The sequence below is a fragment of the Phyllobates terribilis genome, unplaced genomic scaffold (assembly GCF_046119375.1).
Source record: "Phyllobates terribilis strain yellow unplaced genomic scaffold, ASM4611937v1 Scaffold_56__1_contigs__length_8794411, whole genome shotgun sequence".
Classification (NCBI taxonomy): Eukaryota; Metazoa; Chordata; class Amphibia; order Anura; family Dendrobatidae; genus Phyllobates; species Phyllobates terribilis.
The window spans coordinates 97,856-122,499 of NW_027362816.1; the positions used below are offsets into that span (position 1 = coordinate 97,856).

Here is a 24,644-nt window from a genome sequence, read left to right on the forward strand (position 1 = left end):
CCTCAGCAATCAGCTGTGTTTTGCTGGACGTAGTGGCCTCTCCAGGACACATGTGGTATTACATGGTGCTCTTTCAGAATAATATGTAATATGTAATACATGATATCTTGAAGTCTTCCAGAAGAAGATATTGGCAGACAGGTAATGACTTATTACCTACCAGCCATTGTCTCCTTTATCACTCGCTAGTTCTTATACACATTTGGATGATGTCACATCTTCGTTGGAAGCCGTATTAGGAACCTCCATCGCAGATTTTATCATACAGGACGAGTTCTCAGCCAACAGCTATTTGGCCATTGTTCACATGACGTAAGCCTATGTTATATACAGCAATATGCAGCAGGATACACGAGATCCAGGGAAATATCCGATCGCCAGAAATGGGGTCAGGAAGGAATTTTTTTCCCCCCTGAATCAGAATTCTTTTGGGGGGGTTTCTTTGCCTTTTTATGGATCTTTGGGTCCCAATGACTCTCAGGTGGTCCCCAATGACCGCAGCTCGTTTTGTGGTCTCCACCGGGGCCAATCTGAGAGTGACTGTGACCATAGTTTAATTTCTTAAAGGACCAGTAATATTTTCATTACAATGTTGCTTATTGCTATTTCAATAAAAAAATTAATTATATATATATATATATTGTTTTGTGTGTTTTTTTTTTTTCCTGGATTTCACCTTACACAGTGAGAATGATAAGAGTAATCACAAAATATGGGGGCTCCATACACAGAGAGAACTCTGGTACCAAATTCCATGACAATTGTTCTGGGGTTCAGTCTGTGATGGAGCAGTAACATTGTATCCAGGACGTCGTACACACCATGCTACAGAGAGAAGACTGAAGAACGGGACGCAGCTGCAGAATACAGGAGACACAGGGTCTTGTGTAACAGTAAAAAACAGGAAAGATGATCAACAAGTGGCCGGGGGGCTCCAGGACCAAACCAGGAGGGAGGCCTCAGTCATCAGTGGCCAATATTCCCATGAAGTGGCCACATTTACCAACCGTTCTGCAGCCACTCGTTTACCTTTCTCCAACACCTCCGTCGGTCCTTGCAGTTATTAAGCCACCACTGAAATTCTCTTCTGACTACACACAGACACGTACATAGAAACCGTGCATGCCGCCATCACCGTCCACAACCAGAGTCCTGGTCCAGACCAGTGGCCTTTCCAATTCAAGTCTACTTGGGTTTAAACAAGGGCACTGTCTCTAAGAGAACCATGTGCTTGCCACTTGGAACAGCAGTAATACAGTAACACCAGGTTAATATTCTTCGGGCACAGAGATGCACAGACAGGGAACCCTCTTAAAAAGAAGAATTGGACTGACATTCCCTAAGCAATAAGTACCCACACAATTGGAGGGACAGATTGCTAGCCCTTGCTGCACCATGGTGTATGCCCAGTGGTGGCCACTCTTAGTCTAAGTTGGCTCGTCAGATTGCATGGTGATAAAGAACCTGAGGGCCATATACCTTCAAGAAAAAGATCTCATAAGGACACGTCGCCTTGAATTGTGAAGAACACAATAATGTTTTCCATACAATTCTATTGTGTTCTATTCAGGATATATTAAAAAAAAGTCTGGTCCTTAGAAGTTATAAAATGAAGTCATTACAACCTCAGGTGAAGAACAACAACACATCATAAATTACACCAGGTCATCGAATATTTACCAAAAAATAGACTTAAATGCAGAAACAGTGTGTGAAAAAATAAAGGGGTTGTACAATGTACACAAGCTCCAATCTACAGGAACCTTCATCCCCTTTAGATTGGAACGGTGGTCCGCATGCTAAAATGCTGCTCCATTCATTCTATATGAGGCGGCCATGAAGTGCGCCCGACTTTTTAGGACCGATGAGACAGAGTGGCCTTACAGAGAAGGGTCCTTGGATTGGACGCCGAGTTACGGACCCCAAAGCAGCACTGAATATGATGTACTAGTGGGCGTCACGAGTGCAAGAGTTCAAGGGCACCAGTAGTGGAAGACATAGTGCACGAAACCGAAGAACAAATAAGCAGACCTGCTGATCAGCACTGCAGTGCCGAGGCCGAGTTATGGTGAAATAGGGAGCGACAGTGCGCCTCACCAGTCCTGGAGTATATTACACAGGAAGGATACTGTGTGGAAAATGCTTCATACTGTAAAGGAAACCTCCAGAACACTTTGTGCCCGATATCCCTTGTATGCCGGGACGTTGCTAGGGTCCTAAAAGATCAGGGGCCAAAGCCCCAAAGTAGGTGTTTCCCCATACAACCTCCCCGCCACTTAAAAGAGGACCTATACATATATAATTACAGTACACCATTGTTGCTAACCTAAAATACACAACTGAAAGACCAATATTCCCAAAATTACTTCTATACAAGGCAACAATAATCCCGCTACACAATGCCCTCTACCATCAACACTACACAGTGAGTACATAGTATTATATGACCATTGCCTCTACATAAAAAAACACCCTGTACAAAGACCATCTGACTTCTCACATTTCCAGCACCGTCCCCATCTATTCCCACCCTGCACAACCTCCCCATGCTGCCTGCTCTTCCCACGTGGAATAGGAACCTCAATACTTCAAAAATTATGTCATTACTATGATTACCCTCCACCAATTAATGCTACAAAGACTGTGTGCCAGATAGAGGGGACCTATAAAAATAATAGCGTCCCATAGAAAGTAGTAAAGACCCCACTGTGCTACCTAGCAAGTAATAATGCCAGATATGCTCTTATGAAAGTTTCAATATCTGAAGTGTTCCCTCCAAGCAACAAATACCGTTGAGTATCCCCTTTAAGTAATAATGCCCCCTTAAAGCCACAATCAAACTACACCCAACTACAAAGTTCTTCTTCAAGTCCTGAGTGCCCCCATAGCACCCTGTATATTGTATGATAGTCCCATAGCTCACTACACACTGTATGATGGTCCCCACAGATCCCTATATCCTACATGATGGTCCCCACAGCTCCCTAGACACTGTATGATGGTCCCCACAGCTCCCTAAGCACGGTATGATGATCCCCACAGCTCCCCACGCACTGTATGATGATCTCCATAGCTCCCTATACCCTGTATGATGGTCCCCACAGCTCCCTATGCACTGTATGATGGTACCCACAGTTCCATATGCACTGTATCCTGGTCCCCACAGCTCCCTACGCTCTGTATGATGGTCCCCACAGCTCCCTATGCACTTTATGATGGTCCCCACAGCTTCCTATGCACTGTATGATGGTCCCCACAGCTCCCTACGTTCTGTATGATGGTCCCCACAGCGCCCTATACACTGTATGATGGTCCCCACAGCTCCCTACACACTGTATGATGGTCCCCACAGCTCCTTAGATACTGTAAGATGGTCCCCACAGCTCCCTAGACACTGTATGATGGTCCCCACAGCTCCCTATGCTCTGTATGATGGAAACCACAGCTCCCTATGCACGGTATGATGATCTCCACAGCTATCTACGCTCTGTATAATGGTACCCACAGCTCACTATGCACTGTATGATGGTCCCCACAGCTCCTTAGATACTGTATGATGGACCTCATACTTCCCTATACACTGTATGATGGTCCCCACAGCTCCTTAGATACTGTATGATGGTCCTCATACTTCCCTATACACTGTATGATGGTCCCCACAGCTCCTTAGATACTGTATAATGGTCCCCACAGCTATCTACGCTCTGTATAATGGTCCCCACAGCTCACTATGCACTGTATGATGGTCCCCACAGCTCCTTAGATACTGTATGATGGTCCTCATATTTCCCTATACACTGTATGATGGTCCTCATATTTCCCTATACACTGTATGATGGTCCCCACAGCTCCCTACACACTGTATGATGGTCCCCACAGCTCCTTAGATACTGTATGAGGGTCCCCACAGCTCCCTAGACACTGTATGATGGTCCCCACAGCTCCCAATGCTCTGTATGATGGTCCCCACAGCTCGCTATGCTCTGTATGATGGTCCCCACAGCTCCCTACGCTCTGTATGATGGTCCCCACAGTGCCCTATGCACTGTATGATGGTCTTCACAGCTCCCTATGCATTGTATGATGGTCTTCATAGCTCTCTACGCACTGTATGATGGTCCCCACAGCTCCTTATGCACTGAATGATGGTCCCCACGGCTCCTTATACACTGTATGATGGTCCCCACGGCTCCTTATGTACTGTATGATGGTCCCCGCAGCTCCCTACGCTCGGTATGATGGTCCCCACAGCTCCCTATGAACAGCATAATGGTCCCCACCTCTCCCTATGCCCTGTATGATGGTCCCCACCTCTCCCTATGCACTGTATGATGGTCTCCACAGCTCCCTATGCATTGTCTGATGGTCCCCACAGCTCTCTACGCACTGTATGATCGTCCCCGCAGCTCCTTATACACTGTATGATAGTCCCCACGGCTCCTTATACACTGTATGATGGTCCCCACGGCTTCTTATACACAGTATGATGGTCCCCACAGCTCCTTATGTACTGTATGATAGTCTCCACAGCTCCCTACGCTCTGTATGATGGTCTCTACAACTCCCTATGCACTGCATAATGGTCCCCACAGCTCCCTATGCACTGCATAATGGTCCCCACAACTCCCTATGCACTGCATAATGGTCCCCACAGCTCTCTATGCACTGCATAATGGTACCCACAGCTCCCTATGCACTACATAATGGTCCCCACAGCTCCCTATGCACTGTATGATGGTCTCTACAGCTCCATATGCATTGTCTGATGGTCCCCACAGCTCCCTATGCACTGTATGATGATCCCCATAGCTCCCTATGCATTGTATGATGGTCCCCACAGCTCCCTATGCACTGTATGATGGTCCCCACAGCTCCCTATGCATTGTCTGATGGTCTCCGCAGCTCCCTATGCACTGTATGATGGTCCCTGCAACTCCTTATAACTGGCATGATGGTCGCTACAACTCCCTATATCCTGTATAATGGCCCTCACAGCCCCATATATACAGTACTGTATGATGGCCCCCGCAGCCCAATATATACTGTATGATGGCCCCCACACCCACTTGTACACTATATTATGGCCCCTACAGCTCCCTTTATACTGTATGATGGCCCCACAGCCCCTTATAAACTGTATTCTGGCACCCACTCCCCATTTTATATAATATGATGGCCCCACTGCCCCTTATATATAGCATGATGACTCCCATAGCCCCTTATAGTATGATGGCACCCACACCCCTTATATATACAGGTGCATCTCACTAAATTAGAATATCATCAAAAAGTTTATTTATTTTAGTTCTTCAATGCTGAAAATGAAACTCATATATTCTATAAAGTCATTACAATCAAAGTGATCTATTTCAAGTGTTTATTTCTGTTAATGTTGATGATTATGGCCAGGAGCGCACATAGAAATCATGAGGCCCCATAGCAGAAGCTCTAATTGGACCCCCCCCACCAAAAAAATAAATAAGTATTTGTCTGTGTCACAGAAGAGCCGATCTCACAACTTTCCACCCTTTACTTCGTTTTTCTAATTTTCCTCCTACTGAAGTCCTAGATCCCTCTTTCATTGCCCCCATGAAGCATGATGCCAATAAAAGTGCCCCCCAAACACAGTATGATACCCCCATGGTGCATTCCTCCACATTAGCCTCTACATGAACAGTATAATGACCTTATTGTACCCCACTTCAACTCCCAAGGCAAAGTATGGTGACCCTAACACAGTATGATCCCCCCAACTGTGACTCCCACACAGCCCTCCATACAGTATAATGGCCCCCCACATAGCCCTCAAAATATCATAATGGCCCCACATAGACTTCCATATAGTATAATATGCCACCCATAATCCTCCATATAGTATAATGCACCCTCCAAAATCCTCCATATAGTATAATGCACCCCCCATAATCCTCCATATAGTATAATGAACTTCCCATGGTCCTCGATAGAATATAATGCACTCCCCATAGTCCTCCATACAGTATATTTCACACCCCAAAGGGTAAAATACAGCCCCCATATAGTATAATACACCACACAGTCCTGCAGTATTATGGGCACCACGTACTCACTGACTTTAAAATACCGTATGTTTTAAATAAGACGACCCGAGTATAAGCCGAGGCCCCTAATTTTACCACAAAAAAACTGGGAAAACGTATTGAGCTGAGTATAAGCCTAGGGTGGGAAATGCAGCAGTTACTGGAAAATTTCACCATCCTGGTATGTATGGCTCCCTCATCACCAATCCTGGTATGTATGGCACCCCTCATCCCCCAATCCTGGTACATATGGCACCCCTCATCCCCCAATCCTGGCATGCATGGCCCCCTCATCCCCCAATCCTGGTATGTGTGGCCTCCTCATCCCCCAATCCTGGTATGTGTGGCCTCCTCATCCCCCAATCCTGGTATGTATGGCCTCCTCATCCCCCAATCTTGGTATGTGTGGCCTCCTCACCCCCCAATCCTGGTATGTGTGGCCCCATCACTGCACACACAAAAAATAAACACTTATACTCACCTTCCTTCCTCACCTCTGCTCCAGAGCTGCTGTGTTCTGTCTGTCTGTCTCTATCATGTTGGTATCTGAGCAGCGCGCGCTCTCAGTTGCCTAGGTGAGCTGCTGCTGCTGCCAGCATATTCACTCCTCTCCACGCCGGGACTATGAGCGTTGACAAGCGTGAATATGCATTCTCTTTAGTAGCGGGCACTGTAAGCAGGAGCCACGGCTCAGCGCTCCTCCGTGCCCGCTACTAAAGAGAATGAATATTCCCTCTTCTCCACGCCCATGGAAGTGGAGAAGAGGGAATATTCATGTCCCTTTAGCAGCAGGCACACGTGGTAGCTACAGCAGCCGCTACTGAGTGTGCCCGCTCCTCCGCCGCCGGAACCTCCCACCCCCCAATACTCACCTATCCTCCTCACTCCCCTGAGGCTCACGGGCCCCATAGCAGTGGTGTGGCCTGCCACCATTGGCGGTACCCAACTCATTATGGCTTACAGCCAATGAAATCACAAAAGTCATTATCTCAGTAAATTAGAATACTTTATAACAACAGCTTGAAAAATGTTTTTAAAATCCGAAATGTTGGCCTACTGAAATGTATGTTCAGTAAATGCACTCAATACTTGGTCGGGGCTCCTTTTGCATCAATTACTGCATCAATGCGGTGTGGCATCGAGGCGATCAGCCTGTGGCACTGCTGAGGTGTTATGGAAGCCCAGGTGGCTTTGATAGCAGCCTTCAGCTCGTCTGCATTGTTGGGTTTGGTGTCTCTTATCTTCCTCTTGACAATACCCCATAGATTCTCTATAATAGATTCTCTATGGGGTTAAGGTCATGTGAGTTTGCTGACCAATTAAGCAGAGTGATACTGTTGTGTGTAAACCAGGTATTGGTACTTTTGGCAGTGTGGACAGGTGCTAAGTCCTGCTGGAGAATGACATTTCCATCTCCAAAAAGCTTGTCGGCAGAGGGAAGCATGAAGTGCTGTAAAATTTCCTGGTAGACGGCTGCGCTGACTTTGGTCTTGATAAAACACAGTGGACCTCCACCAGCAGATGACATGGCTCCCCAAACCATCACTGATTGTGGAAACTTCACACTAGACCTCAAGCAGCTTGGATTGTGGCCTCTCCACTCTTCCTCCAGACTCTGGGACCTTGATTTCCAAAGGAAAATTGGAACTCTGGGACCTTGTGGATGGTGTCAATGACTGCCTTCTTCGCATTTGTCAAGTCAGCAGTCTTCTCCATGATTGTGGAGCCTACTGAAACAGACTATGGGACATTTTTAAACACTTAGGAAGCTGTTGCAGGTGTTTTTTGTTAATTATTCTAATTTACTGAGGTAATGACTTTTGTGTTTTCATTGGCTGTAAGCCATAATCGTCAACATTAATAGAAATAAACACTTGAAATAGATCTCTCTGTCTGTAATGACTCTATATAATATATGAGTTTCACTTTTTGTATTGAAGAACTGAAATAAATTATCTTTTTGATGATATTCTAATTTAGTGAGATGCACCTGCATATGATGACTGTTGCCCCCAGTGGAATATATGCGATGTCTATTTTGGGATATTTTAGTATACCCATGATGATACTATAGACAGCCATTATACCTGGAATGGCCCCTTCCTTGCGTGCCTGGCTTTTTTTCGCTTACATGTCTAACAATCACATATGTGTTGTGTCCCTTCCCCCATCATCCTATTCTTCTATTGCTGAATAAATATGATAGATTTTATACTCCCTGGACTCCTTTGATGGTCTTTTACCCTGCGGGGTTTTCTTTCATATATGGACTCACTGTGTGGTGGTGATGGTAGAGGACATTGTGTAGCAGGATCATTTTGGCCTTGTATAGTAGTAATTTTGGGAATATTGGTCTTTGTATAGTGTATTTTAGATTAGTAACAGTGGTATACTGTAATTATATATGTATAAATCCTCTTTTAAGTGGCAGGGAGGTTATATGGGGAAACATGTACTTTGGGGCTGGGGTCCCTGATCTCTTAGGACCCCAGCAACGCTCCTGCACTGGGGAAAAGCAGGGTCTGGAGGCCACTTTAATATGATCATTTTACGGATATGACGCCAAAGAAACTAATGAAGTGCTTTGCAAAGTGCCAGAATTTTCACAATTCTGAAAAAAAATTGTAAGTTTAGTTCCACTATAAGTGATGTTAAGGCTATGTGCCCACGTAGCATTTATGAAGCAGAAAATTTCTGCTGCATAAATGCAAGTCCTCTCCCGGAAAAACGCATGCGGAATTCCGCACGCGTTTATCGCGCATTTTTCGCGCGTTTTCCACATGCGGAATTGCCTTGCGTTTTTTATGCATTGAACTAAGGCAATTCCGCTTGCGGAAACGCAAAATTAAATGACATGCTGCGGATTTTTGAACGCGGCATAAACGCTGCGGAAAAATCCGCAGCATGTGCATAGAAGTTGCGGAATCCCATTGGGGACCATGGGGTGCGGATTACCATGCGCTTTTCAAGCGTTTACGCTGCGGAAATTCCGCAGCATATACACTTGAAAAATGCTACGTGGGCACACAGCCTAATTCTGTTATGAGAGCTAACCTTCTGAGACAATTTATCAATGCGGTGTGTGAATTGTGACATTAAGCTTTGCTACATCTATACATAGTGAAGTTCAGGATCAAAATGCTGCAGGTCCCATCTCTTCTACAGAACAATCCCATGGAAATAAAGCTGATCATTTTATCAGATGGGATCATTAGAACTTACCTGGTTGGATCCTTTGTTTCTGGTGGTTTCTTTCCCAGGTCGTCATTAAGACCCTTTACAATAAGCTCCAAAAACTCATCGAACTTTCTGAATCTTTCAAGCGTTTTCTCCATCACAGAAAGGACAGAAAGGAGGCGCTTATCCTGGCAGAAGAGAATCACAGATATATTGTTCTACATCTTCCAGATGTTTGGATTTATTTACAGACTAAGGATTAATCTCGCATGAAGAATGATAATATTATAAGAGATCACAATTTTTGGGTAAAATTATTCAGTTTTAAAAAAATATATATAAAGCAATTACATTATTCTGACAAGAGCAATTTTTTGTTTTTTTCCTCCCTTTTTCCCAAAAAATATAACTTTGTTTTTTCATTAACAGACGGAGGGCTTGTGTTTTGTGGGACTAGTTGTTGTTTGGAATGACAACATTCAATTTACCACATAAAGTATTGAAAAATGGGAAAAAATCAAAGTAAGGTTATTATTTTTGTTTCTTTGGGGTTTTTTATGAACATTTAAAAAAAAAAATGTGGTTTGTGAGACCATTTTCATCTTGCGAAGACCTAATTTTATAAAATGATCCCATTGATGGAGTTGTCGGCTTTTTCTTGTGGAGAGATCAGTAGTTACAAGTTTCTGATGGCATTTTTGGGAGGGAAGTAGAGTGACCCCAAAAACCACAACCACAACCATGGCACTTTACTGTCCTTTACAGCATTGACCCGACGTGTAATAGATTTATATATAATGAAAGATTGTACTTATGTCAATGCAGCAGAAACAAATATTGTTTTACGCTTTTCCTTTTTTATAGTTGGCCAGAAAACCGCAGAACCTTAAGCAGAAAATGACATGAATGAGACCATCTGCCCGGCTTGTACCGGATCCGGGGGTGTTACGTACAAGGCGAAGGTCCCAGAATAAGGATTTGCTTCATTTTGGTGCAGAGTTTCTAGTAGTTTCTGGTTACTACTGTTACAGGCAGATGCCGTCTGCATAATACAGCCAGCACCGCCTCAACCCCCTCCATGCATGTGGACCCCGGCACAAACACTCAGGTACATCCTTTTATACTAAGACATTAATAATTCTACAATTATCACACACAACTTATATACAGAAACCTCCCAACCGTCCCCGATCCAATGGGACTGTCCGGCTGTCGCTGGAGGTCGGGGCTATGTCCTGATGAGCTGTGTTCTGTCAGGACAGTCCGTGTAGTACAAAAATGTCTCATGCCGTGCTGCTGTGATCGCTCCTGGAGAGGGGCAGCATCCGCTCCGCACGCCTCGTACACGCCTGGCTCCGCTCCGTACGCCTCGTACACACGCAGCTCCGCTCCGTACGCCTCGTACACACATGGCTCCGCTCCGCACGCCTCGTACACGCCCGGCTCCGCTCCGTACACCTCGTACACTCCCGGCTCCGCTCCGCACGCCTCGTACACGCCCGGCTCCGCACGCCTCGTACACACGCGGCTCTGCTCCGTACACCTCGTACACACGCGGCTCTGCTCCGTACACCTCGTACACACGCGGCTCTGCTCCGTACACACGCGGCTCCGCTCCTTACACCTCGTACACACGCGGCTCTGCTCCGTACACCTCGTACACACGCGGCTCTGCTCCGTACACCTCGTACACACGCGGCTCCGCTCCGTACGCCTCGTACACACGCGGCTCCGCTCCGTACGCCTCGTACACACGCGGCTCCGCTCCGTACGCCTCGTACACACGCGGCTCCGCTCCGTACGCCTCGTACACACGCGGCTCCGCTCCGTACGCCTCGTACACACGCGGCTCCGCTCCGTACGCCTCGTACACACGCGGCTCCGCTCCGTACGCCTCGTACACACGCGGCTCCGCTCCGTACGCCTCGTACACACGCGGCTCCGCTCCGTACGCCTCGTACACACGCGGCTCCGCTCCGTACGCCTCGTACACACGCGGCTCCGCTCCGTACGCCTCGTACACACGCGGCTCCGCTCCGTACGCCTCGTACACACGCGGCTCCGCTCCGTACGCCTCGTACACACGCGGCTCCGCTCCGTACGCCTCGTACACACGCGGCTCCGCTCCGTACGCCTCGTACACACGCGGCTCCGCTCCGTACGCCTCGTACACACGCGGCTCCGCTCCGTACGCCTCGTACACACGCGGCTCCGCTCCGTACGCCTCGTACACACGCGGCTCCGCTCCGTACGCCTCGTACACACGCGGCTCCGCTCCGTACGCCTCGTACACACGCGGCTCCGCTCCGTACGCCTCGTACACACACGGCTCTGCTCCGTACACCTCGTACACACGGCTCTGCTCCGTACACCTTGTACACACGCGGCTCTGCTCCGTACACCTCGTACACACGCGGCTCCGCTCCGTACACCTCGTACACACGCGGCTCCGCTCCGTACACCTCGTACACACGCGGCTCTGCTCCGTACACCTCGTACACACACGGCTCTGCTCCGTACACCTCGTACACACGCGGCTCCGCTCCGTACGCCTCGTACACACGCGGCTCTGCTACATCCACACTGTAAACCCCTCCTGACCCCACACATAAACTTCAGCTCATCCAGCACCATGACAACCAGCACACAGAGTCCTGCATCCACTGAGGCCCCTGATCATGTGACCCCTGACTCCTCCCCTCCTGTGACCTCATCACAGCTCCTGTGCGCACAGAGCAGCCATATATGTGGTGGCGGCTCTGCAGGTGGAGGTATGTGGAGACCCCCATTACTGGGCTCAGGGGGCATTAACCCCTTCAGCACAGAGACTCTTTTGGGGTCTTGTGTTGCCCCTTTATAAGAATCATAAGGTTTTTGTTCTGTTTCCTGTAGTAGATACATACGACCCAACTATGGAAACAGGAAGGGAGGAAACGTATTGTTCTCATAGTACAGGACCCCTTTACTGGCCCCACAGTGTAATGCCCCCATTATGCCCCTTATGCAGGATGTATGATGCCCCCCACACAGTGTAATGCCCCCATTATGCCCCTTATACAGGATGTATGATGCCCCCCCCACAGTGTAATGCCCCCATTATGCCCCTTATGCAGGATGTATGATGCCCCCACACAGTGTAATGCCCCATTATGCCCCTTATGCAGGATGTATGATGCCCCACACAGTGTAATGCTCCCATTATGCCCCTTATGCAGGATGTATGATGCCCCCATACAGTGTAATGCCCCCATTATGCCCCTTATGCAGGATGTATGATACCCCCACACAGTGTAATGCCCCCATTATGCCCCTTATGCAGGATGTATGATGCCCCCCCACAGTGTAATGCCCCCATTATGCCCCTTATGCAGTATGTATGATGCCCCCACACAGTGTAATGCCCCCATTATGCCCCTTATGCAGTATGTATGATGCCCCCACACAGTGTAATGCCCCTTATGCAGTATGTATGATGCCCCCACACAGTGTAATGCCCCCATTATGCCCCTTAGGCAGTATGTATGATGCCCCCCACACAGTGTAATGCCCCCATTATGCCCCTTATGCAGGATGTATGATGCCCCCCCCCCGCACAGTGTAATGCCCCCATTATGCCCCTTATACAGGATGTATGATGCCCCCCACACAGTGTAATGCCCCCATTATGCCCCTTATACAGGATGTATGATGCCCCCACACAGTATAATGTTCCCATAGTAGCGTCTGAGGTCCTGCACTTGGAATAATCCCTCTGGAGTTGGTTTTCCCTTTGCCTGCTCCCCTACATGTAGACCCTCGAGCATGTATACAGGCATGTAGGGGAGCAGCCGGCCTTACTAGATATCGAGGCTTTGTACAGTAATATACCGCATGAGGATGATATCAGAGGAGTAAGACATTTCTTGAAATCGAGATCAGTAGAGTGTAGCAGACATAATGACTTCATGAAGGATCTTCTAAAATTCGCTATTACTCTTTTTGACAGGAAGTACTTCCTCCAGCTCATGAGTACTGCGATGGGGAGCCGCTGTGCCCCCTCATATGCTAACTTATCCCTGGACTGGTGGGAGGAATCCACAATATTCGGGGATGATGATAAGTGATGACATCCATATACTGGGGTATGGTACAAATATATTGACTACATTTTTATCATCTGGTCAGGGACGAGTGAACAATCTTTTGAATTTGTCAGGGAACTCAACATCAATAGAGTGGGGTTGAGATTTATATCAGAGTTTAATTATTACCAGTTGCCTTTCCTGGATGTACTAATCAAGAAGGATTACAATGGGACCCTAGGGACACTCATCTACCATCAACCTTCAAGCACTAATAAACTATTGAAGTGGGATAGCCACCACCCCATCCCCATAAAAAGAGGAATACCCAAGGGCCAGTTTTTACGGTTGGGTACTGCTCTAATGTCACAGATTTTAATATAAAGGCAATAGACCTGAACATCAGATTCAGGGAAAAAGGGTACACCTGTTACATTTTGGATTCTGCATCATCGTTTGCAGAAAAATGGGAGAGACAGACACTTCTCCTTACCTAACCAAGAGACCAAGAAAAAGATTGGACAACACGAGTAAGAAAAACTTACGACAATCAGAGTGACTGTATCTTTCATATCCTCAGAAAACACTGGGATATACTTGTGGCTGAACCGGACCTGAGGGGTGCTGTAGGATCTACTCCCATGATAACTTTCAGAAAGGGTCGGTCAGTTAGGGACCATTTAGTGTATAGTTTCTGTCAGGAAAATATTGAGAAAGTATTAACAATTTCTCTCTATCCCTGAAACCCCTCTTCATCCCTCCCTTATCCACCATTTGTCACCAGAGGAGAGCTGACACTCCACGCAGCTGTTGGTATGCAAATACAAGTACAAGAAGCTCAGTAGACTATTCTACTTAACATACGAATGCATCTCCTCTTGGCACAGACCTGGCATAGATTGACACCTTCCAGCATAGGAGCAGAGATGGAAGGAAAGAGGAAATGGCTCGTTTAGGCTCAAAAGGGGTTTAACAAAGACTGCAGGATCTTCGGAGTCAAAACGAAATATGGAATAACTAAAGTTTCATAATTCTGATAATGATGGGACCCATATTTTTAGTGACAGAGTCAGCTAGGGAACGATATGGATATTTTCCTGTCTCTGTAAGCCCCTTGGGGGGCTGTGGCGCAAAAGTCCCAAAATAACAGATCGCAGCTATACCGTGTGAGGTCTCTGGAGAAAGGTAAAATCATAACGGAAAAAATTGTATCACTTTCAGGTCTCTATGATCAACCGACGATAAGTTATCACAAAAATCAGATATCTAATAAAGATATGAAGGCTGGAGATCAGCCCCCGTGATGTCATCCAAGGGATGTGTGGGCAGGTCTTTCCCTTCAGCAGCATAAAATAATCTGCTGAGGTTAGAGTAGTATTCATTGCGGGAGTATATATTTATTATAGCAACAGATTCTGCTGAGTGTCTCCCCTCCACCTATATTGAATCATCTCAGTGATCGATATAGTAAGTCTTCTTTAATCCTGTTTATTTTGTGTAACTGCTTATGTATTGTATTGTCCCCTTTTGTAAAATCTTGTATATTTTTCATAACACTGCCTCCCTTTTGGTTTAAATATAAAATGTAATAGTGCTGTTTCTTTTGTGCTGTAATTGTTCCCTCCCATGAAGCCATACGCTACCAGAACGCAGGCTTCCCCCCAGGCCTGTATTATATTTCAAATCTGGAGGGTGGTGGCAACGAATAATATTAATTGGGCTATTGTGAAGCTGACAGTGACCGTACAGGGGCATATACACATATTCCATGCGTTGGAATCCGGAGATGTGATGCCATACGCTCACTGGTCGCTTGCCGATACCTATGTAGTCCCCACTCCCTGACGAAATCCGGACAGAGTGACGGCAACGGTGAGATATTGTGTGATCTCCCCGGTGTCGTCGCTGCTGAACCCTGACAAATTGGTGGCAAGCGGTGGGATATTACAGAACATCAGTGGTTGGATTGAGCAATCATTCCTGTCACTGAAAACTTACACGGTTCTTGCGAGAATACTGTGCAGATTTTTAAGAAATAAGAGTCAGTGTTTTAATATTTTTTTATTTGGGACATTACTGTACGTATAGCAGTTGCATCCCCTCCCCTTCTCTTGTTTTTCTGTCCTATCTTTTATTTGTCAATGATGGCTACACGTGAAGAGCCCTGGTATCACCAGCAGTCAAAGGAGACTCTCACTGCTCTCTGTGAGCTGAGACAGATTGACCCCACAGGCAAAACCAGGCACCAAATGATTGCTGAACTGTTGCAAGGTGCTGCAGAGCTCGGATGATGGGGTGGCCAGCCAAGACCCGGATAGTGCTGCTGCAGGGTTCCCACCTGTGATTGCCAGCCAGACCCGCAGTCAGGGTAGTGTGGACCCCCACCTGCAGATGGCCTTGGAGCTGCTCACCGCAGACAATCGTGATGGACAACTGCAGCTGGTCCTGAAATTCCAGGAGCGAGCAGAGCAACGAGCTGAAGCTGACCGAGAGGCTGCTGAGCTACAGGCTGAGGCTGAGAGAGCTGAGCGACAGGCCCAAGCTGATCGAGACGCTGCTGAGCAACAGGCTGAGGCTGAGAGAGCTGAGCAACAGGCCCAAGCTGACCGAGAGGCTGCTGAGCAACAGGCCCAAGCTGACCGAGAGGCTGCTGAGCGACAGGCCCAAGCTGATCGAGAAGCTGTTGAGCGAAAGTGGCAAGATGAGCAGCGCTACCAGCTGGAGTTAGCCCGAATCCAGCTGCCGAAATCCACCGCATCGGGCAATGAGACCGGCAACACCAACTGCTTTAAACCCCGTCCGGAGCATTTTCCTGTAATGGAAAAGGACGGGGACTTGAACACATTTCTCTGAGGATTTGAAAAAGCCTGCAGACAGTACCAGCTGCCTGAAGCCCAGTGAGCCAGGTATTTAACCCCAGGGCGCCAAGGAAAAGCTCTGGAGGGGTTTGCTTCTCTAATTCGAAAACAAGATGGAGACTATGAGGCCGTCAAGCAGGCTGGGATAAAAAAGTACCAGCTGACTCCGAAGGTTTACTGGAAAAAGTTCAGAGCCCTCCAGCGTGGACCACATGACAGCTACAGTGACGTGGTGGATGGGCTCAGGACCAACTTTGAGCAGTGGGTCCAAGGACTGTCAGTTACCACCTTCGAGGACCTGAAGGATCTGATGACGAACGACCAGTTTGTTCGTCTTTGCCCAGTGCAAATTCGACAGTTTGTGCTTGACCGGGAGCCAAAGGAGGCTGCCAAAGCCGCCCAGATTGCAGATGCCTATAAGGCCAACCGCACACCAGAGGTGCGGAAGTCAGCGGCCGCCAGCTGGAAAGGGGGTAAGCCCACAACCACCCCCAGTGTTCCAGCCAGCTGGCCCTCAGCGGGTTCTGCCCCATCTTCCAGCACCTGGCCTGCATTTGACTCCCATAAGTGTTATGTTTGTGACCAAACGGGTCACACAAGCCTTGTCTGCCTGGAGAGGCAGAAGATGAGCACCACACCTGAGGCCCCAGGACCTACTGCAGCCATTCTTTTTGTGGGTGGGGCGGTTGGCAGGGCCCGGGAAAACTTACAACCTGTTACTGTGGACAACACCGTTACTGTTGACCTTAAAAACACTGGCGCAGAATGTACCATCATCCACCCTTAGTTCGTGTTACCAGAGGAACTCATTGCTGGGAAGACCCTGACTGTCACCGGGTTTGGGGGTGTTTGCCGATAGCCCGAGTTTTTCTGGACTTGGGTGCGGGGAGGGGGTTAAGGGAAGTGGGGGTGTTGGAGATTCTCCCGACTAATGTGCTATTGGGAACTGATCTGGGACGGTTGATTGCCCGATACATCCCTGACCACCCTCCCAGATCTGATATGTCATGTAATGCCACTGTCAATAATGTCAATTGACGGTAATGACAATAATGTCAATTTCATGCATAATAAAAATGTATGTTGTGTTAATGGGAATTCAGCCACCTCACCCTGCTTGGTGATGCTGCTGAGGATCCCCTAAAGCGAGCCAGCATAAGTGCTATGGGCAAGGGGAGCAGGCACGGACACACCAGAAAGCAGGTTGTCCCGTGCGGGTGACCAGTGTCCCTCCAGATAGTGACATGGTCAATGGTAGCTGTCCCATGACTAGCACAGCTCCCGAGGTGATGAGCAGGGATGGGGAGAAACATGAGGATCATAGGGAAAGTGGTTCCGTGCCGGTGACCAGTGTCACGATGGACTGTGACATGGCCGGTCGTAGCTGCCCCTAGTGAGCATGGCTCCCAAGGTAAAAATGATGGCAGGAAGGGTAGGCCCCACAACTGGGCAAGGTAAAAGAAAGGTGTGTCCCCCTGTCTGTCAGGAGTATGGGAGGAAGGTACCCATAGCCTGTTAGAGGTGTGGGGAAAATGTACCCCAAACCGGTCAGGGTGATCGGAAAGCTGGATCTCCATTCGGTCAGAGTGGAGGGCAAGTTGGGTCAACGGCATTTGGGCAGTATACGCCTTGGTTGGGACACCCCATTAGCGAGACGCATGTACAGTATACATTGAGATCAAACCGGAGACATCTCCTTTTGTATCATTGAGATGGTTAAACCCAATGTGAGAGGAGGTGATCACAATAGATGTACCCTCAAAAAAGAAAGTCAGTGGATTTCCAAACTGGATTCACTGGCCCCTAAGGGACACAATGAGCAAATTTCCTATGCCTATTTTGAGTGAATACAGCCCCATTCTGGATTACATTTTTGGATTGTATACTCTACCCATTGCTACTCAGTGCCCTGTGAATGAGGTTCACATATTGTTGTACTTCATCGAGATATCTGAGCTTCTATATCAGAATTATTTCTTATCAATTATTCCACTTATACTATTTTGTAATTAACAAGTGTGGTGATTCTTGTGTATCTCTAATTGTGCAATAGAGGTCAAATTTGACCATTTAGGAATATACTGTGGGCCATCATCCCATATCTTATGAAGTGATAAAGTATATCTACATGCTTATTGCATGATGGGATGCACCATACTTGTTTTTAGTCTCCCATGACGCTGATCTCAGAGACAGAAAAATCCTATGTTGGTGGAATGCAATCCAAAACCATTATGCGCTCCGGCGTGGAACTCATGCTTCCGGACATGCGCATTCGCAGATAGGAGACCGTGATGCACTCCGGCATGGAACGCACATGTCCGGGCACGTTTGAGCTTTCTGCCCGCCCGTTGTTTTATGCTGAATTGTGGGGAATACTTGAGAATTTATTTTTGTTCCATCTGTCTTTAGTTGATCCCACTGATGCATCAGATAAGTCCTCAGAGAATTTTAATTAGAGGAACCCATGGACACATTAGGATTTGTGAAGCTGACCTCCGCTCTTCTCTATTTCCTTTGAATTTATTGTGTGACCTGTATTTCAGAACAGTAGCTCTTGGTTTGTTTCATTTCCATGTGTAAATTGAATTTGACTCGTAGTCTTTGATATTTCTTTCAAACTTAGTTTTTTCGATGTCTGAGATCCACCCTCCAGACTTTGTAAATTCTTTTACATATTTTGTTTGAGTTTTGTATCCAAAAAGGCTTCTACACTGGGCGGAAAACTTTCACCGAGTTTTTTTAAGAAACAAATACCAAACGCAATGTGACTTGGTTATCCTTGGTTAGGGTGTTTTTTTAATTTAGATTGTGAGCCCCAATGAGGACAGCGATGATAATGTATGTAAAGCGCTGCGGAAAATGTTGGCACTATATAAAAATAAAGAATATATCTATAATATAATCGTACAAGCGTCCCTCTGTCTGAATCCTCTATAGACTGCGCAAGCGCGACACGCCTGCACAGTCTGGCTCCAGACAGAAGAACGCATGGAGCCATTACAGGTAAGAGGAGTGTGTAGGCACTGAACGCATACCGCAATCTCCGGCGTCATACTTGCATACTTACCTGACCGGGAGGAGCGTTGCCACAGCGCCTCTCTTCTCACCGGAGACCGGGGCAGGAGTGAAGGCGTCGGAATCGGCACATGTGCATAGCGCTATCAGGTGCCATTTTACTGAAGACACATTCGCAGTGTGTCTTCAGCAAAATGGCCCCGGACAGCGCGGTATGGGCACGTTTTTTACTCCGGCGCCACACTCCTCACCCGGCCTCCGGCAGAACAGAGCACCACAGCTCTGGAGCATAGGGAAGAAAGGTGAGTTTGTGTTTTTTTTTTTTTTGTATGTGTGCAGCGTGAAAGGGATGAGGGAGCCACACATACCAGGATTGGGGGGTGAGGAGGCCACGCATACCAGGATTGGGGGGGCGAGGGGGCCACGCATACCAGGATTGGGGGGTGAGGAGGCCACGCATACCAGGATTGGGGGGTGAGGGGGCCACGCATACCAGGATTGGCGGGTGAGGGGGCCACGCATACCAGGTTTGGGAGGTGAGGGGGCCACGCATACCAGGTTTGGGAGGTGAGGGGACCACGCATACCAGGATTGGGAGGTGAGGGGACCACGCATACCAGGATTGGGAGGTGAGGGGACCACGCATACCAGGATTGGGAGGTGAGGGGACCACGCATACCAGGATTGGAAGGTGAGGGGACCACGCATACCAGGATTGGGGATGAGGGGTGCCATGCATACCAGGATTGGGGATGAGGGGTGCCATGCATACCAGGATTGGGGATGAGGGGTGCCATGCATACCAGGATTGGGGATGAGGGGTGCCATGCATACCAGGATGAGGGATGGGGTGCCATGCATACCAGGTTTGGGGATGAGGAAGCCATGCATACCAGGATGAGAGATTGGGTGCCATACATACCAGGATTGGGATGAGGGGTGCCATGTATACCAGATTTGGAATGAGGGGTGCTATGCATACCAGGATTGGGATGAGGGGTGCCATGCATACCAGGATTGGGGGTGAGGGGGTGCCATGCATACCAGGATTGGGGGTGAGGGGTGCCATGTATACCCGGATTGGGAGTGAGGGGTGCCATGCATAGCCAGATTGGAGGTGAGGGGTGCCATGCACCAGGATTGGGGGTGAGGAGTCCCATGCATACCCGGATTGGGAGTGAGGGGTGCCATGCATAGCCAGATTGGGGGTGAGGGGTGCCATGCACCAGGATTGGGGGTGAGGGGTGCCATGCACCAGGATTGGGGGTGAGGGGTGCCATGCATACCAGGATAGGGATGAGGGTAGCACAAATACCAGGATGGGGGCAGCAGAAATACCAGGATGGGGGGCAGCACCATACCAGCATGGGAGACCATATACCAATAAAAATGCTCGCCACCCAGGCATAGAACGGGCTCAATGGCTAGTGTATATATATATATATATAAATGTGGACATACACCCTGTAAAGCATGCGACTATGTTAATAAAACCGACACATTTGAAGAAAACCTAACGGGACAGCAATTTGCAATACACAATTTCATCAATTGTGACACTATAGGGGTCATCTGTTTAATAGAGTGTATAGAGAGTTATCCGCAATATGTGGGATGGACGTCAGATCTGCTATAAACATGTATTAGAAGACATTTATCTGACGCAATCAATCCCACAGCATTAAACCTGTCTGTGGTTTCGAGATGCTTTTCACAAAAACATAAAGGGGATATCAGATCCTTCAGATATTAGGAATAGAAAAGTCTTATAAACCATTAAGAGGTGGAGATATGAAAAGAAAAATCTTAAATAGAAAGTCATATTGGATATTTAGATTACACACTAGAGCCCCACAGGGAATGAACATCAGACAGGATTAATATTACAGTGCAATTAATTGTATTTGTTTTTGATTTCCAGTTATTTTATTGAATGTCTCATGCATGAGTTGTATTTGTGTATTCTCTTTTACTTCCATACAATACAGGGTTAAATTGTCTGAGAAGAGCTCAGTAATCAATGGACACTCAGGAAAGGGAAGGATATAAAAGTATCACAGAGACTCGCATGTTGTAAATCAGGAATAAGCATTGGTTTGGTCGGCACTTGGTGGTATGCCATCACAACAGTTTTTATGAATTCACAATAAATGTGAGGTTTTAACAATATAGACAATGCTGGAGAATCCATCTCTCCTCATTTCTCTACTTGAACCTTGAATTGTCCCTGACCAGGGCGGCTCCATGCGGTGATCTTCAGACAAGGTGCATTGAATAAACAGTGAGCTGACCTCCCTCTCCATTTTCCCTATAGTGATGAATATTTATTTTTGCTAAAACTGTGATATTTTCACTTTAAAACTTTTTAAACCTTTTTTTTATAAACGTTTTTAAACAACTCTCCTTAGTGCGATCATACAACACAGAAGCCTCTGATCGCTCCGGTGATGCACTGTACTACTGTAGTGCGGTGTATTATCACTGCCTGTGCAATAGTGACGTCCCCATACACATGAGATAAGTGTTGGCTGATCGGTCATTTGGCAGACGGCTATCTCTCCAGACACCTCCATACACACAAATATTCCAGCTTTCCTGTGGTCTGTATGAGAGAGTCACCTCCAGACTCCTCTAGTGGAGGATTATCTACAGGAAGAACAAACGGATTAGCCTCTGAAATTCAGGATCATAGATCCTTCTCTGCCCTGACATCATCTGTCGGAAGGCCCCCAAATACATTATATAGTTGACCAAACCCCTCGAAATCAGTGCTATCATGCAGCTTTAGTCTAATGTGTCTGGGGGCATTAAAAGGTAATTTATTGAATGCTGCCTTTGGCCCGTCCTAATAGACTTTCGTACATTGCAGGACCAGACACCATTATTAGACATTAGTATTGTAGGAACTAGGCAGCCCCATCCTATTGAGCACTTGGGGGAGGAGGGGCAATCAGTCGAACTCTGTTAAACCTTCTTAGATGCCATGTTTGCTTTTTGCAGGAGCAAGTGGTTAAACTGCCAGGGATTTTATTGCAGCTGCAATTGTGCCAGCCTTGCAGTGTACATTTATGTTCTGGTGCCCAAAAGAATTTGTATGAGAACAAAAACGAATGTTTAAAAGTGGCAATGTGTCTTCTGCTTTTTGCATGTTTTTTTTTTTTACAAGCATTGTTGGTGGCAATTTTCTTTTGAAACATTTTAATATCTGGTTTTTTTCTGGGTTTTTTCTTGTAATATAGGAAAGCCTAAGGCCAGAAGTAAACCCCATAATACACTGCACATGTAGACTTTAGTATCAAATCATTTCTGTCCGCGGTGTTTGTGCAAGCAAAACAGCTTTTTTAAAAGCCTCAAACTTCTGTGTGTGAATCAGACATGAGATCTGACTTGCTAAAAGATTACAGTCTGGGGAAGACAGGAAACATTCATATAGACGGCCGGTGGAGATGTAGTCAGTGACGGACTCTGGCCAAATATGGTTTTAGAGCCGTAGTAGAAGATGTTGCCTCATCATGAAGTAGTTGTTTCTCATGTCACTTGTAATGAATATCTCCTGCACTATTGCGAATGCCAATTCCAGTGTCGGAAAATGAGACGAGAATTAGCTTTATGGAAGGTGAGTGTCAGGAACTCACAAAGAGACGACACCGGGAAGATCACACAATCTCTCACCATTGCCGTCACTCTGTCGGGATATGTGTATACGCCCCCGTACGGTCACTGTCAGCTTCACCATAACCCAATTATTATTATTCGCTGCCACCACCGTCCAGATTTGAAATATAATACAGGCCTGGTTTGACACCTGCGTTCTGGTAGCGTTTATGGCTTCGGGGGAGGGAACGATTACAGAGCAAGAGAAACAGGACTATTACATTTTATATTTAATCCAAAATGAAGGCAGTGTTATGAAAAATATACTAGGATTTTACAAAGGGGACAATACAGTACAGAATATACAGGTACACAATATAAACAGGATTAAAGAAGACTTGCTTAATAAACATATCGCAGAGACAATTCCGTTTAGCCGGAGGGGGGCGCCCCACTTATTGATTTGACTGTTATCGAACAAGATCTGTTTATTATCGTCTCCATACCCCCCTGGCAATGAATACTCATCCATCCTCCGTGGATTATTTTATGCTTAAGGGGAGACATGCCCACACAGCTTCTAGGATGACATTACGTGGGCTGGTCTCCAGCCTCCATATTTTTATTAGGATATCTGGCTTTTGCGATAACTTATTGTTGGTTGATCGCAGAAGCCCGGAAGTAATACCATTTTTTCAGTTATGAATTTACCTTCCTTTAGAGACCACATATGACATAGTTGCAGTCTGTTATTTTGTTACTTTTGCACCCCGGAGTGGCTCACAACTACGAAAAAATAAGCATATTGTTCCTTGGCTGACCTTGCCACTAAAAATATGGGTCCCATTATTAGCGGAGTTATGGAACTTCCAATATTTCTTATTTCGTATCAGCTCCGGACATCCTGGAGTTTGTGTTAAACCCCTTTGAAGCCTAAATGAGTTTTCCTTCAATCTCTGCCCCTGCTGGAAGGTGTCAATCTATCCCAGGTCTGTGCTAAGAGGAGATGCATTTGTATGTTAAGTGGGTCAGTAGCACCTTTTGTGCTTCATTTGTCTACAAGTGACTTCTGCTGTGTGTGTGTTAAATTGCATGGAAACAGTTGGTCCAAATGGTGGATAAGGGAGGGGTGAGAGGGAAGAGGGGTTTGGGAGAAATTGTTAATATTTTCTCAATATTTCCCTGACAGTGAGTCTATGAGAAACGTATTCAGCTGCAGACTCCGAGGAAGAAATTGCTTGTTATCTGTGGCCTAAAATATATAGGTTTTATTAGTAGATGTAAAGACAAAAACTAAACACTGTAAAATAATAAATCTCCTCATATGTTTCCCCTTATTATCTCCAGTAATTGTATTATTACACAGGATTTTTATAATGTTACATCGGCTCATCTTCTTCTCATTCAGCTCTCTACAATATTGGATCCTCGCAGTGAAGATCTTCTATATAAGAGAATTTTCCTGATTTACCCATCAAAGATAGTTATGGACAGAGACAAGATGGCTGAGAGGTTATTACACCTCACCCTAGAGATCCTCTTCCGGCTTACTGGAGAGGTGAGAGATTCTGATGACGTCACATTACATCATTCTTATCTATGGGAATAACAGATGGACAGAACTGGAGAGGTGAGGACTCTGGAAATGTCTGGAGTGAGATTTATTAATGTGTCTCTCCATAACCAGGATTACCGAGTAGTGAAGAAGACCTCTAGTGAGCGCTGTCAGGTCCATGTGTCTGAGGGATGGGGAAGAACCCTGAGCCCAATCACAGGGCCTCCACCTCATCCCCTGATACACGAGAACATCAATGACCAGAAGATCCTAGCACTCGCCTACAAGATGATTGAGCTGCTGACTGGAGAGGTGACACTGC

The 24,644-nt window shown here is 46.8% G+C and overlaps 1 long non-coding RNA gene across 1 annotated transcript; it reads left to right on the forward strand.

The window, feature by feature from the left end:
• Positions 1-13,175: 13,175 nt before the first annotated feature.
• Positions 13,176-24,588, forward strand: LOC141192300 (uncharacterized). The gene is made up of 3 exons (XR_012265866.1): positions 13,176-13,357; positions 24,176-24,325; positions 24,455-24,588. It is a non-coding gene; the product is annotated as an uncharacterized lncRNA (long non-coding RNA).
• The last annotated feature ends 56 nt before the right edge of the window (positions 24,589-24,644 follow it).